The 17,330-nt window shown below is 35.7% G+C and overlaps 1 protein-coding gene and 2 long non-coding RNA genes across 3 annotated transcripts in view; 2 read left to right on the forward strand and 1 right to left on the reverse strand.

The window, feature by feature from the left end:
• LOC309510013 (uncharacterized protein) overlaps window positions 1–17,330 on the reverse strand; it is a gene marked incomplete at its 3' end in the record, with an annotated part of 1,894,646 nt that overhangs the window by 1,340,569 nt on the left and 536,747 nt on the right. The gene's annotated exons all lie outside the window — the stretch shown is intronic.
• LOC309510058 lies at window positions 377–3,399 on the forward strand. The gene is made up of 3 exons (XR_014210178.1): window positions 377–584; window positions 855–1,163; window positions 1,271–3,399. It is a non-coding gene; the product is annotated as an uncharacterized lncRNA (long non-coding RNA).
• LOC309510053 lies at window positions 8,838–9,444 on the forward strand. The gene is made up of 2 exons (XR_014210173.1): window positions 8,838–9,068; window positions 9,389–9,444. It is a non-coding gene; the product is annotated as an uncharacterized lncRNA (long non-coding RNA).

Raw genomic sequence — 17,330 nt, forward strand, 5'->3', positions numbered from 1 at the left:
TGAATTTGTCCATAATAACATGTTAGACTTATAAAGTTTGTGATAGCACAATGAGTCCAGCTATGTTGTTATTTTTTTATCACGCTGATAGTGGAATCTTTATTTGTTAAGGACAGCACATCAGAACAGAGCAGCCAAACCAGAGATGTTGCTTGCCAGACAGACGCAAAACCGCTGACCAAGTCTGTTGGTACTCAGTCATCAATGAAGACGTTTCATGTTCGCTACAGGAGTTCAGGTATGTTTATGTACTACATGATACTGCTTATACAGAGGACCTATAACTAGTCTTGTTACACAACAAGTGTCACATAACAGTAACACACAACTACTTTGTATATTACAGGTGTCCAGACGACAGATAGAGTTTCAGACATTGACAGTTTGTCACCAGCAGCTGGTTTAATATTTAGGACCTCTACACCTATAAAGTGGCCATCAAAGAGACCTCGTGTGGAACTGGAGGAAGAGGATGACGAAGAAACCCTAATGGACACATCATCTGTAGTAGCACCTGAAGAGCAAGATTCTACATTTGATCCAGCAGAGACGGACACAACTTTAACGGAGACAGCAGACATGTCGTAAGTTTCAAAACTGTGCATTTGTTTTAGAACAGGGGTGTCAAACTGAGTTCCTTGTTGGCCACAGCACTGCAGAGTTTACCTCTAATCATTATTAAACACACCTGAGGCAGCTAATCAACTCTCTAAGGCTCATTCAAAAAGTTCAAGTATGCCTGTTGATCCTTCTGGAACTGAGTTTAACACCCCTGGTTCAGAATTTTATTATTATTATATTTTGTTACTTTTGTATTTAATATTTGTTAACCAGTACGAGTTTTTGTTTCTTAGTGCTCAAGCAAAATGGCAAAATGAGACGCTAGATCGCCTGAGTGAAAGGGAAAGGGTCATCGTTGGAGGTGACATGAGGGCTGACTCACCAGGTACATAGTTGTAAATAAGAAGGATGCATGGATGCTCGGGTATTTTCCGGATCATGAAGCATAACATGCATAGGTAGTATCTAACTGAATTCAATGCACTCGTGGTAATAATGCTTTGTGTAATATTACTTTCAAAGGCCACTCTGCAAAGTTTGGAAGCTATACATTGATGGACCTTCAGACCAACACCGTTGTGGACACACCAGAGCTGGTTCAGGTGGAAGAGAAGAAATATCACTATTTAAAAAAATTACATTTTGAGAAGTTTAAAACTTCTGGTTTGTCTAAGTTGATTGTTTCGTTCCCTATACTTGTCTATTTCAGAGTAACGAAGTGGGAGGAAGCTACCACATGGAAAAAGGATTACAGAGGAGCCTTGCCCTGTTGGAAGCTCGTGGTGTTACTCTGGAGTGTATTGTAACTGACCGCCGAATTACAGGGGGTACTGGGGGGTACTATACCCCCCAATGAAGACCCAGTAGGGGACAGAAATATCAGTTTTGGGGGGGTCAGATAATTTTTCTGATATTGTGAAAAAATATAATTACAGTTACAATACAAGTCAACTCCTATTTTCACTGTAGGAACATTTTAATGTAAAGCGATTTCAGACACCCCTATTGTGGACCGTACCATTTTTAACCACCGTGGGTAGAAGCAACGGAGATCGAGAACGACTTCAACTTCTCAAGCAAGTGTCAACGTTGAATGACAAAACGCTAGTTTCATAAAGTATCATTCTTTTCAACATTCCTTATTTGTATATTCAAAAATATTTAAAATAATCTAATTTAATAGTTATAATTTTTTAATGTAAATGATTTAATTTTATTGGTAACAGCCTAGTGTCTAATTATTTTAATTGAATATATTTATCAAATTTAAGAATTTGAAATGAAAGATGGAGCATACATTTAATAAAATTAGGGGAAAATGCCCTTTATAAAGGTACAAAAAATGATTCTGAGTGTTTTCAAACAGTGATGTAATGAAACATTGACAATTTAAGCTTGAAGGGAGTAAAGCCTCTGTTTAGGCTATTAAGGAAATGTAATTTTGCCAAAAGAAGAACTTTTATTTTAAATAAATGTTCATTTTAAATCAGCCTACTTCAGTGTGATGTTACCATATTATCATGCTTAACACTAAGAATTTGAATAATTGTAATGTGATGATCAGATGCAGATCTAAATCAAAGAATATAGGCGGTTTGCGGGTGGATTTTTTATTTTTAAGGCGAGACACTACAGGTGAATAGGGTAAAATGTTTAAATAATAGATATCACCATGAAACTTCCTCAGTTGATTACTTACACAAGTATATAAAAAAAATGTATTACAAGTTTTAGAAATGTATATGTTTAATTATGCAAATTAGGCATTATCTCATTAAATATGTACGATTTTGCATATATTTTCGGTAGATAGATCTGAACATATGATAAAGCCAGATGCAAAATTATTTTATCATTTTGTTAGTCGAAGTGTAAATAACCTAAAATTAAAGTTATTAGTTGTAATTAATGCAATTTTTGTATCATTTCTCATAGGAACTCAGGCATTCTACAAGCTGGAGAAAGTGATGACAAACACGCGGATTTTGAAGGACATCACCAAACTAAGTCCACATCACCAGACTTCATCTTTGGAGTCATTTCATAGTGACATTCTACGGTTTGCCCCAAAAAATGTGGTGTTTGTCACGGTTCATAGATCCAATGTCTCTCTCTAGTCTCGTGCCTTGTTGTTTACATGTGTGTGAGTGGGTGTGTCCGGATCGTTACGGTTGATCAGTATCCAGCTGCAATCACTCATCATCACCAGCTGCCACTCATCTCATCTCCTAGAAATGCTCACCACTTTCTCATCTCCTTTGTCAGATCGTTGCATGAAGTCTCTGTGTTGTCTGATCCTGTTCCCGTGCCTCGTGTCCCGTCTTGAGTTCCTGTGTTCCGGTTTCGCGTCTTTGTTGGATTACGTTTCATGTCTGGATCACGTCATCACTCATCAGAGCACGCTGCACTTCATCCATCACTCCGTGTCTGACCATCAAAGTCCCTGTGCCACCGCCTGCATCACCCGGATTATTCATCATCATCATCATCATCATCATCATCATCATCATTGACTATTAAATAAAAGCTTTTTACTTGCACATTGTGTCCTCGTTTCTGACGTAACAGTGTTCCCATTTCTTGGAATGTTGTGCAGGTAATTTAACTGCTGTTAAAATAACTTTACATCACTATAGGCTATTTTCCTGAATTGTGTCTGTGCACTTGCAGACTAAACCTGGCTGCATTTCATTACAATGAAAATGCTGGTCGTGCACAAGCAACATCATCAACAGGATATAAATTTATAAATACATTTTGTTTTATTGCACAGAGTACCTAGATGACCTGCAGGACCTAATATTTGAGCATGTTTTTGTGGACCCTGCTCCATACATGGATGAGGTACTTAAGATACCCATAATATCAGACCTTTGTGCGGAGTATGAGCGGCCAGACAAGGAGGAGGTCATTTCCACCATGGTGTCCAGATTCAATCATCAGCTGGTAGGAAACCAACATATCTGCCCTGATCATCTGGAAACTCACGGCGAACCCTCATCACCACACAGCCTGGAAGTCCAGACCTAAATCTAACTCGCTGAGCAAATTCAACTTGTGCTCTCGCGAGAACTCTGGAATACCAGGGTAAGGTTCCATAGTCGGCTCGATAAATGTATGCATTCTGAAGAGAATACACGTTTAAACAAACAGGATCCAATCCAGGATGCTCAGTCATTATATATATAAAGATATTGGGAAGAATGTTGATAAAGCAAACCGGTTTGGTTACCATTGACTTCTACTACATGAAGGGGAAAAAACTGATTAATTATTATAATTATTATTTTATTTTATTTGGGTTTTTTTTGTGTTTGACAGAATAAAGTAATTGAGGTCTGGAACAACATGAGTGTTTGAGTGAATGATGATGAACTATCTCTTCAAGAGGGAAAAACTTTTTGTTTGCCTTGTCAGTTTATTTATTTGTATTTCAACCCTTAAAGAAATAAGCTACACATGTCAACAACAGCAATAGGAATAAAAATGATAAATAAATCATTTTTATTAATAATATCCAAAAAGAATAATTCCACCAAGTAATATTTACTTATGTAACTGTAGACTGTTTGCTGTTGCCAGCAATTAAGCCACTATCAGTATAAACAGGCTTTTTTAATAAAGTTATAAACACTAAATTAATAAAACATCTGAGAGATTATGATAAAGTACAATTAAGACTAGTTTATGGACTTACATGAAAAGCATTTGAACTATATCTCATGACTTTACTGTCACCTTGTGTTCAGATTTGATGGAAGTATAATGTTTGGGGTTTCTTGACAGACTTCGCCATCAAGTGGACATGTGCAGGTACTGCAGGTTTCACTGGACTCTGGGTTGCAACTTTCCATAGGCCTACGTTTAGCGGCTTTAGATGCTCTCTGAAGCGCAGACAGAGGAGCGAAACATAACGATGTCTCTTGTCAAAAAAACTGCTTCTTTCAGCAGGTTATTTTCGCTATGTAATATGTATTGATTGAAAAAATGGAGAATAATAAAATTCGGATTTCAAACGCAACGCCGAGTTTATGAAACTCAAATTAAGATTATATTTACAGTGAATTTAGTTTTAACATTTAATTTTGTCTTTTGATGAGATTTACAAATATATATTCTTAGAGCCAAGAATTTCCATGGGAATAAATCCATATTAGCCTAATGTGCTAATTAATGTGTGTTGTCATTGACAAATAAATAAATATACAGTTTACATATCTATATATAGAAAGAAAAATATTTCCAAAACAATACACACACACACACACACACACACACACACACACACACACACACACACACACACTGAAAAAAAGGTTTTCATTCATCCACTTAAAAAAAATGTAGGGTTCACATCTATATTTTATAACTTGAGCCAATGAAAAATAAATAACTTGCCCTAACCAATATTTTCTATGTATTTTCTAAACCTTGGCACAAAGTATATTTTTCTTATTGAAGAAAGTCAATTCATTTAAATTCTGTTTTTGATCTAAACAAAAATATATAGATTTAATATAATAAAAAATCACATTTAAGAAATATGTATTAGACATTATTTGTTTTCTCCAATCAAATAGATATAGATTTAATTATACAATTATTTCTCATTTTTAAAAATACAAATTAATTGAAATTATTTATTTTAAACAAACAAAAAGATATGGATTTAATAAAACATGTTTACCATTAAGGAACATTTCTTAATATTTAATCTTGTCCAAAATAATTAAAAAAAGAAAGAATTTTCATTACATAGATATTTATTAACTTATACATTACTTACACATATCCACAATTTCAGTACTCAAGTGTCAGATTTTCAACTTCTAAGAGCTGGCAAACATTGACCTTAGAAAACAACAGCCTTAACCGAGAACAATGCAGTGAATTAGGGAAATGTGACAATTTCTCAGTTTCATCACTACTAGAAATGCAGCTGTAGTCAGTATCTCACTATCTTCCTTTTTTTTTTTTTTTTTCATCTATCTCTTGTTCTTCAAAGTATGTACTGTGACACGTCCACCCAGTTACCTTTACACGCACACATGCACACACGCACACACACAAACGCACTCATCTGTCAGTTCCTGACTGTATTGGTTTTGTTTTGGTTGTTTGTTTGTTTGTTTATTTGTTTTCCCTGTTTGTGATCCCAATTTATGTACATCTTGCAATAAAAAAATAAAAAAAATAAAAAGATTCTCACTATCTCTGTCCTCGTTGTATTTTATGATGCTACAAATGATATCCAACTGTAAAAAAAAAACATTGTTGAAAAGTCAAAAATTGGAATGGAAGTACAGAGTTGTTGCTATACACCGTCCCATTTCATCTCATTGGTGTAAACTGGCAGCTTTCAGAACGCTGCAGCACGTAGCATTGCGTAGAACGTGCACAAATTTTTGTGCAAAAAACTTTTTTTTCTGTGCTCCAAATATTGTTTACTGCATCACTTTATATATTCATTAAGTATTATTGATTTGAAAAGTTTTAATATCGTAATATTTAGAAAATGCATTAACGTTATCCCGTATGACATTTTGACTGGTGTCGTCACATGATTCTCAGTTAAACCGCTTAAAATACATTGTTTAAAATTGAGATTTTAGTAATAAGTAAAAAACACCCCCATAAAGATAATAACTACTTTGATGTGCAGTTTTAACCTTTTTGAATTTTTTATCAGTTGAAAACCTTATTTGTCACTGGCCCAGATATTCACAAGAAATACAGTTAATAACCAGTAATAGTTATATTAAGACTAGTGAGACAAGTGATAATGATATAATTTACGTTAATACTTATCATATGATATTATGAGCCTATAATATAGGCTACAAGACATATAGGCCTACTATATATTACATATAATATATAGCCTATTAAAATACGTATGAAGTGTCTAAAAATGTATGTTTACTATAATAAAGTACCTGGAATAAACTTCTGGCCTTTTTGGTTGATGTTATAGCGCACACAGTTGTTTCCGCACGGAAATATGATGGTTTGCTCATCAAAATACAACAAATTATTCCTCACTCCTGTCCGCAATCCGAATATATAATGAGACTGTGCCACTACAGTAGCCATCTTGACAAAATTATTAGCTAACAGTTTGTAGAAAAATACTATTTAAACGAGTTGTCTGGTTTGTTTGACGTTGAAATCTTGTTGAAATCTGTTTAACGCTGCAGTAGTGACTGGTCGAGATATGTGTTTAATGCCCGTGCGCTGGCTTCGCCGAGTAACCTTGAAATTGTACATTCGTCGAAAAACAAATATTTCTTAGTTGAGCTCTTAATGAAAAATATTTATATTTAACAATGTTTTGAACGAAAAAAATATTACCTGCAAAATAAAACAAATAATGGTAAAATGAATTGAAACTAAGACAAATGTTTTATTGGATGAGGTTGAAAACCTTTTATTAATGTGTACATGCATTCATATAAATCATGTACAATTTCAATTAAATATTTGAAATGACACAACATTTAGCAAATATGCTACATAAATAGTCAATTTGGTAGCAACTGGGTGGTTGCTGTGGGGAACACGGTGGAGCAAATGTTCTCTGTGGGATCTTGGCAGGCACAGACACTCCCTTTTGGATATTCTTCTGCCTCTGCTGCTTAGGGATCCTGAGGTTTGCGGAAGACACAAGCACTGGTGCATTTTGCAAATGCTGCCTCAGCAGCTCAGGGTTTTTAGGATTTCTCCTCTTGGAGATCTTGTCTGGCATTGGTGCTCCATGTGAGGAGCATGTGAGCACCTTTGAGGAAGCCACTGGTGCCCTCTGTAGTGACTGGATGGGTGTGGGTGTTTCTAAAGCGGCCTTTTTCAGATGTTTAGTCAAATATTCGGGGATCCTGAGTTTTCCTCTTTTTTGGGACCCTATGGGCACAGGTGCTCCCTTTGGGCACGCAGCAGGCACAGGTGCTCCCTTTGGAGATGCAGCAGGCACAGGTGCTCCCTTTGGGCACGCAGCAGGCACAGGTGCTCCCTTTGGAGATGCAGCAGGCACAGGTGCTCGCTTTGGGGACACAACAGGCACAGGTGCTTCCTTTGGAGATGCAGCAGGCACAGGTGCTCGCTTTGGGGACACAACAGGCACAGGTGCTGAGTGCTGAGCTTTCTCCAATGTATCACCGAAGACCAGGGATGAGGTGAGATCCTCTTTTTTAGCACTGGGAGAGTTCTGCTGCCTCCACTGCTTCGTTGTCTTCAGTTCTCCCCCCTTATATTTCCCATCTGAGAAGCCCGAGTGCTGGGAATGAGCCTTCTCAGATGCTTCACTGAAGACCGGGGATGTGGGGCATGATGTTTCTCCTTCCTCCACTGTTTCCCACCACTGGTCTGAGATGAGGTCCTCATAGTCAGGATACTTAGATATGGGGTCTGAAACTTCCATTATCGCCCACCACCGCCCCGCAGCAAGGGCTGTAGTGAGCTCATCTGACAATTCAGTTGATGAGGACTGCTCTGCACTCTCAAAAATGGTGGGCATGGTTGACATACTCGAAAATGAACTAGAAGTGAACAATACTTCTTGCAATTTATATCTGTGAAACACTATGAAAGAAAGAGAAACAGAAGAGATTATTTGAATAATCAATTTTGTATCAATTTCCCTACTAATATGCACAACTCAGATGCACATAATGTAAATGTATATAGTAATTTCACAATCGCCGACTCGCTACAAGAAGAATAAATCCGCGGCACTGTTTATACACACGATCATTATGACGTAACAGTCGACAGTTGACGTCACAGTCGGCCACACGAATTGACGTCACAGTCGGCCACCCGAGTTGACGTCACAGTCAGCCACCCGAGTTGACGTCACAGTCAGCCACCCGAGTTGACGTAACAGTCGGCCACACGAGTGACGTCACAGTCGACCACACGAGTTTGAGAGGAATGGAAGACCTAGGCTGTTTCGCTGTATTAAAAGTGAACATGCAATACAAACAAAGACTGACTTAGCTTTTTTAATTCATGATTGTTCATAGAAAAACTAGCGCTGTTTATTATTTATTTTTAGCATTTGCAGCTGGTGCATAAACGGGAGCAAGTGAAGCTGGCATTCATTTTGTTATTAAGAATAACAGACCACTGTTTTTTTTGTTTTTTTGTTTTGTTTTGTTTTTTACAGATATTAGCCTACAATAAAAGCATCTGCCATCTGAAACATTTCTGAAACAGAATATAATTCACAAAAAAAGTTCCTGTAGGCTATCCTTGTTTTTTTCTATTTATGACTGTCATGTTCTGTAAGAATACTTTGCATTTAGTTTGTTATTTTCTCCCCCTAGTGGTCATCTAGGAGTAATTCATTGTGTTCATATATAATTCTTACATTGCTTTCATTGGTTGATTTTATCACATGATACAGTCTGATCAGGAAACACATTAGTAGTTATATTCCATGCGGTCAGCTTGCAGCTCTAGTCACCTTATCCTGTCTCCATTTCTGTTTGTGCCTTGGGAAAGCATCGCTTGTAAGTTATATTTGAATTTATAGTAAATTACATTGATACACATGCGTCATGTAAGACGTTCTGTGATGTTACTTGAATATTTATTTGTTAACATGTGAAAACTGCTATTGTATAGCCTTTCATAGTTTGTTAGTTTAGCTGTTGAGCTGCACATACTATATTTACAAGTTATTTACAGCTATAAGCATATCAGCTGAATGTAAAATATATATGTTACAACTTTGTAGCTTAAAGGTGTATTATTTTATGTCTGTTAATGTACAGTATGACGTGTTTGAATAGCATTCAGTGATTGGTGCTATCTTTCTGTATCGTTTCAGTTTTACAAAGATTCCTTCTTGAGAATTACGACAACAGTAAAGAGCCTTGAACTTTACTCCAGCCTCTGACTTTCTCTTGAAGCTTGTTAGCTATCTGTCGATTTGTGTACAGTCACACACACTGAGGACAGAATAATGACAATTATTTAAAAAAGCAACAGATAGGACGAGAAAGAGTGCTGTCCCGAACATCAGCAGGACGTTTTTTTTATATTAAGTCGTAAATATTACATGACTTACATTTTGCTCTATATATCGGCAACGAAAATAGTTCCAAATAAATCTATAAATCGTTGCTCATCTTTGAGAAACAGTTTCCCTGACTGAAAACTTTCCATAGGCCTACGTTTAGCGGCTTTAGATGCTCTCTGAAGCGCAGACAGAGGAGCGAAACATAACGATGTCTCTTGTCAAAAAAACTGCTTCTTTCAGCAGGTTATTTTCGCTATGTAATATGTATTGATTGAAAAAATGGAGAATAATAAAATTCGGATTTCAAACGCAACGCCGAGTTTATGAAACTCAAATTAAGATTATATTTACAGTGAATTTAGTTTTAACATTTAATTTTGTCTTTTGATGAGATTTACAAATATATATTCTTAGAGCCAAGAATTTCCATGGGAATAAATCCATATTAGCCTAATGTGCTAATTAATGTGTGTTGTCATTGACAAATAAATAAATATACAGTTTACATATCTATATATAGAAAGAAAAATATTTCCAAAACAATACACACACACACACACACACACACACACACACACACACACACACTGAAAAAAAGGTTTTCATTCATCCACTTAAAAAAAATGTAGGGTTCACATCTATATTTTATAACTTGAGCCAATGAAAAATAAATAACTTGCCCTAACCAATATTTTCTATGTATTTTCTAAACCTTGGCACAAAGTATATTTTTCTTATTGAAGAAAGTCAATTCATTTAAATTCTGTTTTTGATCTAAACAAAAATATATAGATTTAATATAATAAAAAATCACATTTAAGAAATATGTATTAGACATTATTTGTTTTCTCCAATCAAATAGATATAGATTTAATTATACAATTATTTCTCATTTTTAAAAATACAAATTAATTGAAATTATTTATTTTAAACAAACAAAAAGATATGGATTTAATAAAACATGTTTACCATTAAGGAACATTTCTTAATATTTAATCTTGTCCAAAATAATTAAAAAAAGAAAGAATTTTCATTACATAGATATTTATTAACTTATACATTACTTACACATATCCACAATTTCAGTACTCAAGTGTCAGATTTTCAACTTCTAAGAGCTGGCAAACATTGACCTTAGAAAACAACAGCCTTAACCGAGAACAATGCAGTGAATTAGGGAAATGTGACAATTTCTCAGTTTCATCACTACTAGAAATGCAGCTGTAGTCAGTATCTCACTATCTTCCTTTTTTTTTTTTTTTTTCATCTATCTCTTGTTCTTCAAAGTATGTACTGTGACACGTCCACCCAGTTACCTTTACACGCACACATGCACACACGCACACACACAAACGCACGCATCTGTCAGTTCCTGACTGTATTGGTTTTGTTTTGGTTGTTTGTTTGTTTGTTTATTTGTTTTCCCTGTTTGTGATCCCAATTTATGTACATCTTGCAATAAAAAAATAAAAAAAATAAAAAGATTCTCACTATCTCTGTCCTCGTTGTATTTTATGATGCTACAAATGATATCCAACTGTAAAAAAAAAACATTGTTGAAAAGTCAAAAATTGGAATGGAAGTACAGAGTTGTTGCTATACACCGTCCCATTTCATCTCATTGGTGTAAACTGGCAGCTTTCAGAACGCTGCAGCACGTAGCATTGCGTAGAACGTGCACAAATTTTTGTGCAAAACATTTTTTTCTGTGCTCCAAATATTGTTTACTGCATCACTTTATATATTCATTAAGTATTATTGATTTGAAAAGTTTTAATATCGTAATATTTAGAAAATGCATTAACGTTATCCCGTATGACATTTTGACTGGTGTCGTCACATGATTCTCAGTTAAACCGCTTAAAATACATTGTTTAAAATTGAGATTTTAGTAATAAGTAAAAAACACCCCCATAAAGATAATAACTACTTTGATGTGCAGTTTTAACCTTTTTGAATTTTTTATCAGTTGAAAACCTTATTTGTCACTGGCCCAGATATTCACAAGAAATACAGTTAATAACCAGTAATAGTTATATTAAGACTAGTGAGACAAGTGATAATGATATAATTTACGTTAATACTTATCATATGATATTATGAGCCTATAATATAGGCTACAAGACATAGGCCTACTATATATTACATATAATATATAGCCTATTAAAATACGTATGAAGTGTCTAAAAATGTATGTTTACTATAATAAAGTACCTGGAATAAACTTCTGGCATTTTTGGTTGATGTTATAGCGCACACAGTTGTTTCCGCACGGAAATATGATGGTTTGCTCATCAAAATACAACAAATTATTCCTCACTCCTGTCCGCAATCCGAATATATAATGAGACTGTGCCACTACAGTAGCCATCTTGACAAAATTATTAGCTAACAGTTTGTAGAAAAATACTATTTAAACGAGTTGTCTGGTTTGTTTGACGTTGAAATCTTGTTGAAATCTGTTTAACGCTGCAGTAGTGACTGGTCGAGATATGTGTTTAATGCCCGTGCGCTGGCTTCGCCGAGTAACCTTGAAATTGTACATTCGTCGAAAAACAAATATTTCTTAGTTGAGCTCTTAATGAAAAATATTTATATTTAACAATGTTTTGAACGAAAAAAATATTACCTGCAAAATAAAACAAATAATGGTAAAATGAATTGAAACTAAGACAAATGTTTTATTGGATGAGGTTGAAAACCTTTTATTAATGTGTACATGCATTCATATAAATCATGTACAATTTCAATTAAATATTTGAAATGACACAACATTTAGCAAATATGCTACATAAATAGTCAATTTGGTAGCAACTGGGTGGTTGCTGTGGGGAACACGGTGGAGCAAGTGTTCTCTGTGGGATCTTGGCAGGCACAGACACTCCCTTTTGGATATTCTTCTGCCTCTGCTGCTTAGGGATCCTGAGGTTTGCGGAAGACACAAGCACTGGTGCATTTTGCAAATGCTGCCTCAGCAGCTCAGGGTTTTTTAGGATTTCTCCTCTTGGAGATCTTGTCTGGCATTGGTGCTCCATGTGAGGAGCATGTGAGCACCTTTGAGGAAGCCACTGGTGCCCTCTGTAGTGACTGGATGGGTGTGGGTGTTTCTAAAGCGGCCTTTTTCAGATGTTTAGTCAAATATTCGGGGATCCTGAGTTTTCCTCTTTTTTGGGACCCTATGGGCACAGGTGCTCCCTTTGGGCACGCAGCAGGCACAGGTGCTCCCTTTGGAGATGCAGCAGGCACAGGTGCTCCCTTTGGGCACGCAGCAGGCACAGGTGCTCCCTTTGGAGATGCAGCAGGCACAGGTGCTCGCTTTGGGGACACAACAGGCACAGGTGCTGAGTGCTGAGCTTTCTCCAATGTATCACCGAAGACCAGGGATGAGGTGAGATCCTCTTTTTTAGCACTGGGAGAGTTCTGCTGCCTCCACTGCTTCGTTGTCTTCAGTTCTCCCCCCTTATATTTCCCATCTGAGAAGCCCGAGTGCTGGGAATGAGCCTTCTCAGATGCTTCACTGAAGACCGGGGATGTGGGGCATGATGTTTCTCCTTCCTCCACTGTTTCCCACCACTGGTCTGAGATGAGGTCCTCATAGTCAGGATACTTAGATATGGGGTCTGAAACTTCCATTATCGCCCACCACCGCCCCGCAGCAAGGGCTGTAGTGAGCTCATCTGACAATTCAGTTGATGAGGACTGCTCTGCACTCTCAAAAATGGTGGGCATGGTTGACATACTCGAAAATGAACTAGAAGTGAACAATACTTCTTGCAATTTATATCTGTGAAACACTATGAAAGAAAGAGAAACAGAAGAGATTATTTGAATAATCAATTTTGTATCAATTTCCCTACTAATATGCACAACTCAGATGCACATAATGTAAATGTATATAGTAATTTCACAATCGCCGACTCGCTACAAGAAGAATAAATCCGCGGCACTGTTTATACTCACGATCATTATGACGTAACAGTCGACAGTTGACGTCACAGTCGGCCACACGAATTGACGTCACAGTCAGCCACCCGAGTTGACGTCACAGTCAGCCACCCGAGTTGACGTAACAGTCGGTCACACGAGTGACGTCACAGTCGACCACAAGAGTTTGAGAGGAATGGAAGACCTAGGCTGTTTCGCTGTATTAAAAGTGAACATGCAATACAAACAAAGACTGACTTAGCTTTTTTAATTCATGATTGTTCATAGAAAAACTAGCGCTGTTTATTATTTATTTTTAGCATTTGCAGCTGGTGCATAAACGGGAGCAAGTGAAGCTGGCATACATTTTGTTATTAAGATTAACAGACCCCTGTTTTTTTTTTTGTTTTTGTTTTTACAGATATTAGCCTACAATAAAAGCATCTGCCATCTGAAACATTTCTGAAACAGAATATAATTCACAAAAAAAGTTCCTGTAGGCTATCCTTGTTTTTTTCTATTTATGACAATTATTTAAAAAAGCAACAGATAGGACGAGAAAGAGTGCTGTCCCGAACATCAGCAGGACGTTTTTTTTTATATTAAGTCGTAAATATGACATGACTTACATTTTGCTCTATATATCGGCAACGAAAATAGTTCCAAATAAATCTATAAATCGTTGCTCATCTTTGAGAAACAGTTTCCCTGACTGAAAACTTTCCATAGGCCTACGTTTAGCGGCTTTAGATGCTCTCTGAAGCGCAGACAGAGGAGCGAAACATAACGATGTCTCTTGTCAAAAAAACTGCTTCTTTCAGCAGGTTATTTTCGCTATGTAATATGTATTGATTGAAAAAATGGAGAATAATAAAATTCGGATTTCAAACGCAACGCCGAGTTTATGAAACTCAAATTAAGATTATATTTACAGTGAATTTAGTTTTAACATTTAATTTTGTCTTTTGATGAGATTTACAAATATATATTCTTAGAGCCAAGAATTTCCATGGGAATAAATCCATATTAGCCTAATGTGCTAATTAATGTGTGTTGTCATTGACAAATAAATAAATATACAGTTTACATATCTATATATAGAAAGAAAAATATTTCCAAAACAGTACGCACACACACACACACACACACACACACACACACACACACACACACACACACACACACACACACACACACTGAAAAAAAGGTTTTCATTCATCCAATTAAAAAAAATGTAGGGTTCACATCTATATTTTATAACTTGAGCCAATGAAAAATAAATAACTTGCCCTAACCAATATTTTCTATGTATTTTCTAAACCTTGGCACAAAGTATATTTTTCTTATTGAAGAAAGTCAATTAATTCTGTTTTTGATCTAAACAAAAATATATAGATTTAATATAATAAAAAATCACATTTAAGAAATATGTATTAGACATTATTTGTTTTCTCCAATCAAATAGATATAGATTTAATTATACAATTATTTCTCATTTTTAAAAATACAAATTAATTGAAATGATTTATTTTAAACAAACAAAAAGATATGGATTTAATAAAACATGTTTACCATTAAGGAACATTTCTTAATATTTAATCTTGTCCAAAATAATTTAAAAAAGAAAGAATTTTCATTACATAAATATTTATTAACTTATACATTACTTACACATATCCACAATTTCAGTACTCAAGTGTCAGATTTTCAACTTCTAAGAGCTGGCAAACATTGACCTTAGAAAACAACAGCCTTAACCGAGAACAATGCAGTGAATTAGGGAAATGTGACAATTTCTCAGTTTCATCCCTACTAGAAATGCAGCTGTAGTCAGTATCTCACTATCTTCCTTTTTTTTTTTTTTTTTCATCTATCTCTTGTTCTTCAAAGTATGTACTGTGACACGTCCACCCAGTTACCTTTACACGCACACATGCACACACGCACACACACAAACGCACGCATCTGTCAGTTCCTGACTGTATTGGTTTTGTTTTGGTTGTTTGTTTGTTTATTTGTTTTCCCTGTTTGTGATCCCAATTTATGTACATCTTGCAATAAAAAAAATAAAAATAAAAAGATTCTCACTATCTCTGTCCTCGTTGTATTTTATGATGCTACAAATGATATCCAACTGTAAAAAAAACATTGTTGAAAAGTCAAAAATTGGAATGGAAGTACAGAGTTGTTGCTATACACCGTCCCATTTCATCTCATTGGTGTAAACTGGCAGCTTTCAGAACGCTGCAGCACGTAGCATTGCGTAGAACGCCGAACCATAGCCAGCCACTCAAACATGACATCATTTACGGGAGTAAACTGGGATGTGTGGGAACCCAGAATTAAGCTCTATTGTAGAGCTGGTCACAGAGCCTCTTGACTTTGTTTGTCATGCCTTTTGGGTCCATGATGACTTTCTGGATATATTCAAATGTCTTGGGATATTCCAGACTGAATAAGGCATAAAGAAGGCCCAGGAGAATGGGAACAGCATTTGCGACAGACAGCAAGTCGCTTAGAACCTCTTGTCCCTCAAGTATGATGCCAATGTTTGTGGGTACAGCTTGTGCATCTCTGATGACGAAGATTGCCATGCTTTCTTGCTGAAGATTTTTTTCAGCCTCTTCCTTCTCCGACACCTGGAAAAGAATTTAGGAAAAGAATAAGGAATCGATAAAGCTTGGGTTTCCCCCAGATTAACCTCTTAACATTCAGACGGCCCGCAGGCTAATACCGTATATTCTTATATTCAGGCCAGCTAATACCGTATTGGCCTGAATATAAGACCACCCCCTATTTTTCACTCATTTTTGAAAAACAGCTTTTTGAAGACCAAATCTTGTTTTTATACAGAGTATTATTTCATTTGAAAATTTAACAAAAGAATGTTGGTTCACAGTTTTTAGATTTCCAAAGGCATCTATGACTGTCAGCTTGAAAGGAATGCAGCATGTAATGTGAATAGGGGTTTATGTAATGTGAATTTGTGGTTAAATGGTTTATTGAAAAAATTGTGTCTCTGTCTTTATTTTTTTTGATCAGAAGTTTTAACCCAGGCTCATTGGAAATACGTTACTCTGGGTACTTTTTTGCAAACCCTGAAATACGTACCTGAAAGTACATTTCCCTGCACTTTCTGGGTGAAACGTCCACTAGAGGCACTATGTCCAAGTCACGTGACTTTCAAGATTCCGGTCGCGAGAACAAAATAACATGGCGGACATTTCTATCATTTTTAGTGAAAAAAAAACAATATTTTGAGTTAGATTCTGGATAAAAATAAGTTTTGATTACATTTCTAGCGAGAAATATATATTTTATTTTCATAATATTCATTCAGTGAATGTACATACACTGTAAAAAGTGAGCAGTTGGATCAACTTAAAAAAAATTTACTCAAAAAAGGAATTAAGAATTTAAGAAATGAAGAAAGAAATGAAGTTTTCTCAACTTAAATTATCACGAAAACGTGATAATTTAAGTTGAGAAAACTTAATTTCTTTAGGTGTTACCAATTTAAGTTTTTTTTTTTAAGTTGATCCAACTGTTCACTTTTTACAGTGTAATCACTCGCTTTAACAAGTTTTGCCAGAACCTTACGATCTGTAGCCAAGGCTAAGTTTCAGTCAGGTGATTGTTTTATATAGACTACTCCGTGAAACGTACTACAGCAAGTTAACGTTAGTGAGCATGAGGACACCCAGCTGAGCTTCAATTAACCCTGGTAAAAAAAAATAGTAGGCCTACGTTGACCCCATAATCATATCTATATTATATACATACATATTCTTTTGAATTTAACATATAGGCTACATATAGAGGGGAC

Source organism: Leuciscus leuciscus (assembly GCF_965113295.1).
Source record: "Leuciscus leuciscus genome assembly, contig: SUPER_11_unloc_1, whole genome shotgun sequence".
Classification (NCBI taxonomy): domain Eukaryota; kingdom Metazoa; phylum Chordata; class Actinopteri; order Cypriniformes; family Leuciscidae; genus Leuciscus; species Leuciscus leuciscus.